Below are 7,500 nucleotides of genomic sequence, written 5' to 3'. Positions count from 1 at the left end.
CTTGCCGGGAGCCCGAGCGCCCAAAGGGGCGAATCGACTCCTCCAGATATACCGCCGGGCAGCCAGCCAGGACACCGGGGCTCTGCCCAACAGACGCGAACCGAGGCCCGCGGAAGGACAGGCTGCGCACCCGGGCCGTAGGCCGGCACCCAGCGGGTCGCGACGTCCTACTAGGGGAGAAGTGCGGCCCACCGCACACCGGAACGGCCCCACCCCGCGGCGAGTGGAAAGGCAACCGGACACGACCCCGCCGCGGATTGCTCCGCGCGGGCGGCCGGCCCCATCTGCCGAGGGCGGAGGCCAGTGCCGGATGGGCGTGAATCTCACCCGTTCGACCTTTCGGACTTCTCACGTTTACCCCAGAACGGTTTCACGTACTTTTGAACTCTCTCTTCAAAGTTCTTTTCAACTTTCCCTCACGGTACTTGTTCGCTATCGGTCTCGTGGTCATATTTAGTCTCAGATGGAGTTTACCACCCACTTGGAGCTGCACTCTCAAGCAACCCGACTCGAAGGAGAGGTCCCGCCGACGCTCGCACCGGCCGCTACGGGCCTGGCACCCTCTACGGGCCGTGGCCTCATTCAAGTTGGACTTGGGCTCGGCGCGAGGCGTCGGGGTAGTGGACCCTCCCAAACACCACATGCCACGACAGGCGGCAGCCTGCGGGGTTCGGTGCTGGACTCTTCCCTGTTCGCTCGCCGCTACTGGGGGAATCCTTGTTAGTTTCTTTTCCTCCGCTTAGTAATATGCTTAAATTCAGCGGGTAGTCTCGCCTGCTCTGAGGTCGTTGTACGAGGTGTCGCACGCCACACCGCCAGCCGGCTGTGCACGCTACCGAGAAAGTACCGGTATGCGAACCGCCAGGCGACGGGCGCGCATCGCACGTTTGAGGAGACGCGGCCGGCCCCACAGGCGGCCGCGACACTCCCAGGTCTGCGAAGCGGGGCAAACGCCGCGCGCTTCAGTATACGTAGCCGACCCTCAGCCAGACGTGGCCCGGGAACGGAATCCATGGACCGCAATGTGCGTTCGAAACGTCGATGTTCATGTGTCCTGCAGTTCACATGTCGACGCGCAATTTGCTGCGTTCTTCATCGACCCACGAGCCGAGTGATCCACCGTCCTGGGTGATCTTTTCTCAGTTTCCGCCGTCTCTTTCGAGACGGTCGCATAGGCGGGAGTGAGGCGTGTGGCGGCCCTGTTCCAGCGTTCTGTGTCCAACGGCCTCACGGCCGACGGGCGTCGTACGGCTCCACACCGGAGCGGACAGGCACTCGGGCGAAAGTCATTCAAAACCGGCGCCAGGCGCCAGGTGCCGCAGGCCAGCCGCTCCAGCGCTTCAGCGCTCGTACCACACAACATTGCCGCTAGTTTTGAGAGGCACGCGTGGTTCCGCACGCGGCGCACGGCTACGGCGAGCCGTACAGGTAGCGTGTTGCGCGACACGACACGCACATCGAAAGACATGCAGTCTAGTCGGTAATGATCCTTCCGCAGGTTCACCTACGGAAACCTTGTTACGACTTTTACTTCCTCTAAATGATCAAGTTTGGTCATCTTTCCGGTAGCATCGGCAACGACAGAGTCAATGCCGCGTACCAGTCCGAAGACCTCACTAAATCATTCAATCGGTAGTAGCGACGGGCGGTGTGTACAAAGGGCAGGGACGTAATCAACGCGAGCTTATGACTCGCGCTTACTGGGAATTCCTCGTTCATGGGGAACAATTGCAAGCCCCAATCCCTAGCACGAAGGAGGTTCAGCGGGTACCCCGACCTTTCGGCCTAGGAAGACACGCTGATTCCTTCAGTGTAGCGCGCGTGCGGCCCAGAACATCTAAGGGCATCACAGACCTGTTATTGCTCAATCTCGTGCGGCTAGAAGCCGCCTGTCCCTCTAAGAAGAAAAGTAATCGCTGACAGCACGAAGGATGTCACGCGACTAGTTAGCAGGCTAGAGTCTCGTTCGTTATCGGAATTAACCAGACAAATCGCTCACCAACTAAGAACGGCCATGCACCACCACCCACCGAATCAAGAAAGAGCTATCAATCTGTCAATCCTTCCGGTGTCCGGGCCTGGTGAGGTTTCCCGTGTTGAGTCAAATTAAGCCGCAGGCTCCACTCCTGGTGGTGCCCTTCCGTCAATTCCTTTAAGTTTCAGCTTTGCAACCATACTTCCCCCGGAACCCAAAAGCTTTGGTTTCCCGGAGGCTGCCCGCCGAGTCATCGGAGGAACTGCGGCGGATCGCTGGCTGGCATCGTTTATGGTTTAGAACTAGGGCGGTATCTGATCGCCTTCGAACCTCTAACTTTCGTTCTTGATTAATGAAAACATACTTGGCAAATGCTTTCGCTTCTGTTCGTCTTGCGACGATCCAAGAATTTCACCTCTAACGTCGCAATACGAATGCCCCCGCCTGTCCCTATTAATCATTACCTCGGGTTCCGAAAACCAACAAAATAGAACCGAGGTCCTATTCCATTATTCCATGCACACAGTATTCAGGCGGGCTTGCCTGCTTTAAGCACTCTAATTTGTTCAAAGTAAACGTGCCGGCCCACCGAGACACTCAATAAAGAGCACCCTGGTAGGATTTCAACGGGGTCCGCCTCGGGACGCACGAGCACGCACGAGGCGGTCGCACGCCTTCGGCTCGCCCCACCGGCAGGACGTCCCACGATACATGCCAGTTAAACACCGACGGGCGGTGAACCAACAGCGTGGGACACAAATCCAACTACGAGCTTTTTAACCGCAACAACTTTAATATACGCTATTGGAGCTGGAATTACCGCGGCTGCTGGCACCAGACTTGCCCTCCAATAGATACTCGTTAAAGGATTTAAAGTGTACTCATTCCGATTACGGGGCCTCGGATGAGTCCCGTATCGTTATTTTTCGTCACTACCTCCCCGTGCCGGGAGTGGGTAATTTGCGCGCCTGCTGCCTTCCTTGGATGTGGTAGCCGTTTCTCAGGCTCCCTCTCCGGAATCGAACCCTGATTCCCCGTTACCCGTTACAACCATGGTAGGCGCAGAACCTACCATCGACAGTTGATAAGGCAGACATTTGAAAGATGCGTCGCCGGTACGAGGACCGTGCGATCAGCCCAAAGTTATTCAGAGTCACCAAGGCAAACGGACCGGACGAGCCGACCGATTGGTTTTTGATCTAATAAAAGCGTCCCTTCCATCTCTGGTCGGGACTCTGTTTGCATGTATTAGCTCTAGAATTACCACAGTTATCCAAGTAACGTGGGTACGATCTAAGGAACCATAACTGATTTAATGAGCCATTCGCGGTTTCACCTTAATGCGGCTTGTACTGAGACATGCATGGCTTAATCTTTGAGACAAGCATATGACTACTGGCAGGATCAACCAGGGAGCTGCGTCAACTAGAGCTGAGCAGCCGGCCGCCCGGGAGTGTGTCCCGGGGGCCCGCGCGAACACGCAAGCGTCCGCTCAATCATTCTGCAAACAGGAGGAGGCTGAGCTCCCCTGCACAATACACCTCGAAACCCTCTCAGGTCCCGGCGGCGCGCAGCGCCGTCCCAAGTACTTGGTCGGGTTCGAGAGAGGCGCAATCGCCCGGAGTTAGGCGAGTAGACGCTTTCGGTGCGACCACCCGTGCTCCCAACTGAGCTTGCCGCTGCCGACAGAGGCCCGGGAGCGTGCTGTCGTGGCATTGCCGGCGGGAGACAACACGCGCCACCTACGGTGACCGGCAGCTCCAACGCCAGCGCCACAGAAGGACAAAAGCCCCACTTGGGTGCCGAAGCGAACTCTCCCAGCACAGCGCACGCGCCAACACATCCGCACAGCTGCGATACAAACCACCAGCGAGAACCGCTGGGGCGACCGAGCAGCAGACGGCGTCGCGGCGCCGAGCGCCGGGCGGCGGCGCATCCTCAACGCACACAGTCCTCAATCGGACCAGCACACTGAAGATGTCCACCGCGCTTCGCACCGGGCCCGCGAGGACCTACTTTGGCCGCACGGCGCCGCGCGCAGGGTGCGCCGGCGCGCAGCTGCGACGCCTGCCGCGTCCGTCGGCCGGCGCGCCTGCCACTGGCCGCCCCCACCAAGCCGGCTGTAGCGCGTGCGCCCACGCACCGCGCGGCCAGCACGCCGGGAGGCGCCCCCTCACCGGCCGGGGACGGTCCCACCCAGCCACCGCCGCGTATCGCTTCACACCCAGATGCCGTTCAGTTTCGTCGGCATGGTGGGTATCGCTGGAACAACCGGTTCGTACCTCAACCTATCGTCGCCATCACCGATTCACCCCTAGCGAGAACAACCGCACCACAACAGGTTACCATTTGTTCATTTGCGTAACTTCACCAGAAAACGCAGGCGTCCATCGCCATTTGCAACTTCAACGATTATTGCATGCCTGTGTCAGGTGTCACGCCACACTACGTCTGCCCACATACACGCAACAAAATGTGCACGCCTAGACAATACGTGGAAGGTGGCCCCCGTACGTATGCGATGTCCATTGCTCGAACGACTGTCAACCGGCCTCTGTAGCATGTCGCAGATATGGAACGCGGTGCACCATGCCATCACGGTGTGTGAGGAGAGACGACTAGGTCCGAATACATCAACAGACAGCTCATGCTGATCGCCATCCACGGCGTCCGTTCCTCCCACACGTCTCTATGGCGTACCACACTGCAATCCAGCTCTCATAGGGAGACGACACGTAGCTGCGTGCACAATATTTGCACTGTATGGTCCGCCGTTTTTGGGCGCAGTCGTTGTACGGTCACACATGTGCCACGATGTATCATTCGGTACATAAGGACGAATGTGCAGTACAGATTGTGGTTTACGCGTACGACATTAGCGGACGGTTGACACAGGCCGCACCACAACGTAGCCTGAGTACGTCGCATGCGAAGGGCATTGAACATGCAAACTTCTCACCAACCAGCTTGCGAAGGCAGGGGGGCAAGGTGGGGACGTGGGGAGGGGCGGCATGTACGTCCTGCTGCATCCACATTACAGTGTACAGCAGGAGCATGTGGAAAGTCAGCAAGACTTGCAAGGTGTTTAACATGAAGCGATACACAGGGGAGCGGGCAGTGCGAGTAGCGAACTATATTGCGAGGGTTGCGGGTGGGCAACACTACACTAATTGAACGAGTCGTATAACAATTACAGAGCAGGTTTAGGCGACAACATGGGTTACGTTAGGGGACAACGTGGGTTACGTTAGGGGACAACGTGGGTTACTTTAGGGGACAACGTGGGTTAGGTTAAGGCACAACGTGGGTTAGGTTAAGGCACAACGTGGGTTAGGTTAAGGCACAACGTGGGTTAGGTTAAGGCACAACGTGGGTTAGGTTAAGGCACAACGTGGGTTAGGTTAAGGCACAACGTGGGTTAGGTTAAGGCACAACATGGGTTAGGTTAAGGCACAACATGGGTTAGGTTAAGGCACAACATGGGTTAGGTTAAGGCACAACGTGGGTTAGGTTAAGGCACAACGTGGGTTAGGTTAAGGCACAACGTGGGTTAGGTTAAGGCACAACGTGGGTTAGGTTAAGGCACAACGTGGGTTAGGTTAAGGCACAACATGGGTTAGGTTAAGCACAACATGGGTTAGGTTAAGGCACAACATGGGTTAGGTTAAGGCACAACATGGGTTAGGTTAAGGCACAACATGGGTTAGGTTAAGGCACAACATGGGTTAGGTTAAGGCACAACATGGGTTAGGTTAAGGCACAACGTGGGTTAGGTTAAGGCACAACGTGGGTTAGGTTAAGGCACAACGTGGGTTAGGTTAAGGCACAACATGGGTTAGGTTAAGGCACAACATGGGTTAGGTTAAGGCACAACATGGGTTAGGTTAAGGCACAACATGGGTTAGGTTAAGGCACAACATGGGTTAGGTTAAGGCACAACATGGGTTAGGTTAAGGCACAACATGGGTTAGGTTAAGGCACAACATGGGTTAGGTTAAGGTACAACATGGGTTAGGTTAAGGTACAACATGGGTTAGGTTAAGGTACAACATGGGTTAGGTTAAGGTACAACATGGGTTAGGTTAAGGTACAACATGGGTTAGGTTAAGGTACAACATGGGTTAGGTTAAGGTACAACATGGGTTAGGTTAAGGTACAACATGGGTTAGGTTAAGGTACAACATGGGTTAGGTTAAGGTACAACATGGGTTAGGTTAAGGTACAACATAGGTTAGGTTAAGGTACAACATAGGTTAGGTTAAGGTACAACATAGGTTAGGTTAAGGTACAACATAGGTTAGGTTAAGGTACAACATAGGTTAGGTTAAGGTACAACATAGGTTAGGTTAAGGTACAACATAGGTTAGGTTAAGGTACAACATAGGTTAGGTTAAGGTACAACATAGGTTAGGTTAAGGTACAACATAGGTTAGGTTAAGGTACAACATAGGTTAGGTTAGGTTAGGTTAGGTTACACGTTGTTGTAAGGAAAGGTGTAGGGGGGGGGGCGGGGGCGGCAGGTTCGTTGATAGTGATTATAGTAAGTGAATGCTTGTGACATGATCAGATTTGTCACGTCAGGATGCACCTTTGGCTTATTAGAGGCGGCGCTCCAATTCTATGCTTGTGTGAGACCTGTGTCTTTGACTCATGTCATTGTTTGTGCGCTGTGACAGGAGGTACTATTGTGATGTTGGGTGCACCGTTGTATAGGACATGTGTGGGTGTTGGTGCCTGGTCTGCGCAATGGTGGATGTCGAAAGGCTGGGATATTGTATTTTCCGCATGGACCTCCTGGTCTGGTTGTGATAGTGTGGATTGTGTAATGTGGCGGAGAAGATGCACTGGATGTTGTTCCATGCTGGTGCTTACATATTGTATGTGCGCCTGTTAGAAGCAGAGAGTGGTGCGTGATCAGAGTGTCTGGCTGACGTGTGGTTCCCATTGTGGGCAGACTCTTTCAGCATGTATACGGACAGTTGTGTATATTTGCTGTAGTTTGATGGCTCTGCATTGATTACTAATCAGCGCCGTGTGTACGGGTAATCTGGTTCCAGTCCAAAATGTTCCATCTGTGTACATTAGTGACAAAGACTCCCCCCATGCAGTGGGGCTCGGTCTGTTATAGCTCTTCCGCGTAATATATTTGCCCCACGTTTTTGCGACTGCGAGTGCGAGTGCAACGCGCATGGGGACCGACATGCTGATGGCTCGGTATCGGACGCCGTACAGTGAGCAACGCGATCGCGTCTCTCGCTCGTAAGTGGTACAGGTCGCGGCTCATGTATAGGGACAGCGGAATGTCGCATATTGGAAATAACTCTTCATGAAACGCAAGTTATAGGGGTGGATTGCACTTTACGAGTGCGGGAAACTTCCGCCGTTCATCCGCTGGAGGTGCGCGTGTGGCGGTTGGGGTGGTGCACGAACGGGTGCGGGTGGAGTCATTGCCGGTCCACGGCTTCGTGCGGCAGAGCCACTGGAGATTGGGTGCTATGGTCGACAGAGGCTGCAGGCTTTGTGGG

At 55.0% G+C, this 7,500-nt stretch overlaps 2 non-coding genes and 1 pseudogene across 2 annotated transcripts; all 3 read right to left on the bottom strand.

Annotated features, from left to right (window-relative positions):
- Positions 1 to 788, bottom strand: part of LOC124733903 — a 4,224-nt pseudogene extending 3,436 nt beyond the window's left edge.
- Positions 789 to 976: 188 nt separating this feature from the next.
- LOC124733944 lies at positions 977 to 1,131 on the bottom strand. The gene has a single exon (XR_007009220.1). It is a non-coding gene; the product is annotated as a 5.8S ribosomal RNA (ribosomal RNA).
- A 350-nt stretch (positions 1,132 to 1,481) lies between these two features.
- LOC124733882 lies at positions 1,482 to 3,390 on the bottom strand. Its single transcript, XR_007009194.1, has one exon. It is a non-coding gene; the product is annotated as a small subunit ribosomal RNA (ribosomal RNA).
- Positions 3,391 to 7,500: the final 4,110 nt, after the last annotated feature.

The sequence above is a fragment of the Schistocerca piceifrons genome, unplaced genomic scaffold (assembly GCF_021461385.2).
Source record: "Schistocerca piceifrons isolate TAMUIC-IGC-003096 unplaced genomic scaffold, iqSchPice1.1 HiC_scaffold_1416, whole genome shotgun sequence".
In the NCBI taxonomy this organism is placed as follows: Eukaryota; Metazoa; Arthropoda; class Insecta; order Orthoptera; family Acrididae; genus Schistocerca; species Schistocerca piceifrons.
This window is presented reverse-complemented; position numbering and strand designations above follow the sequence as displayed.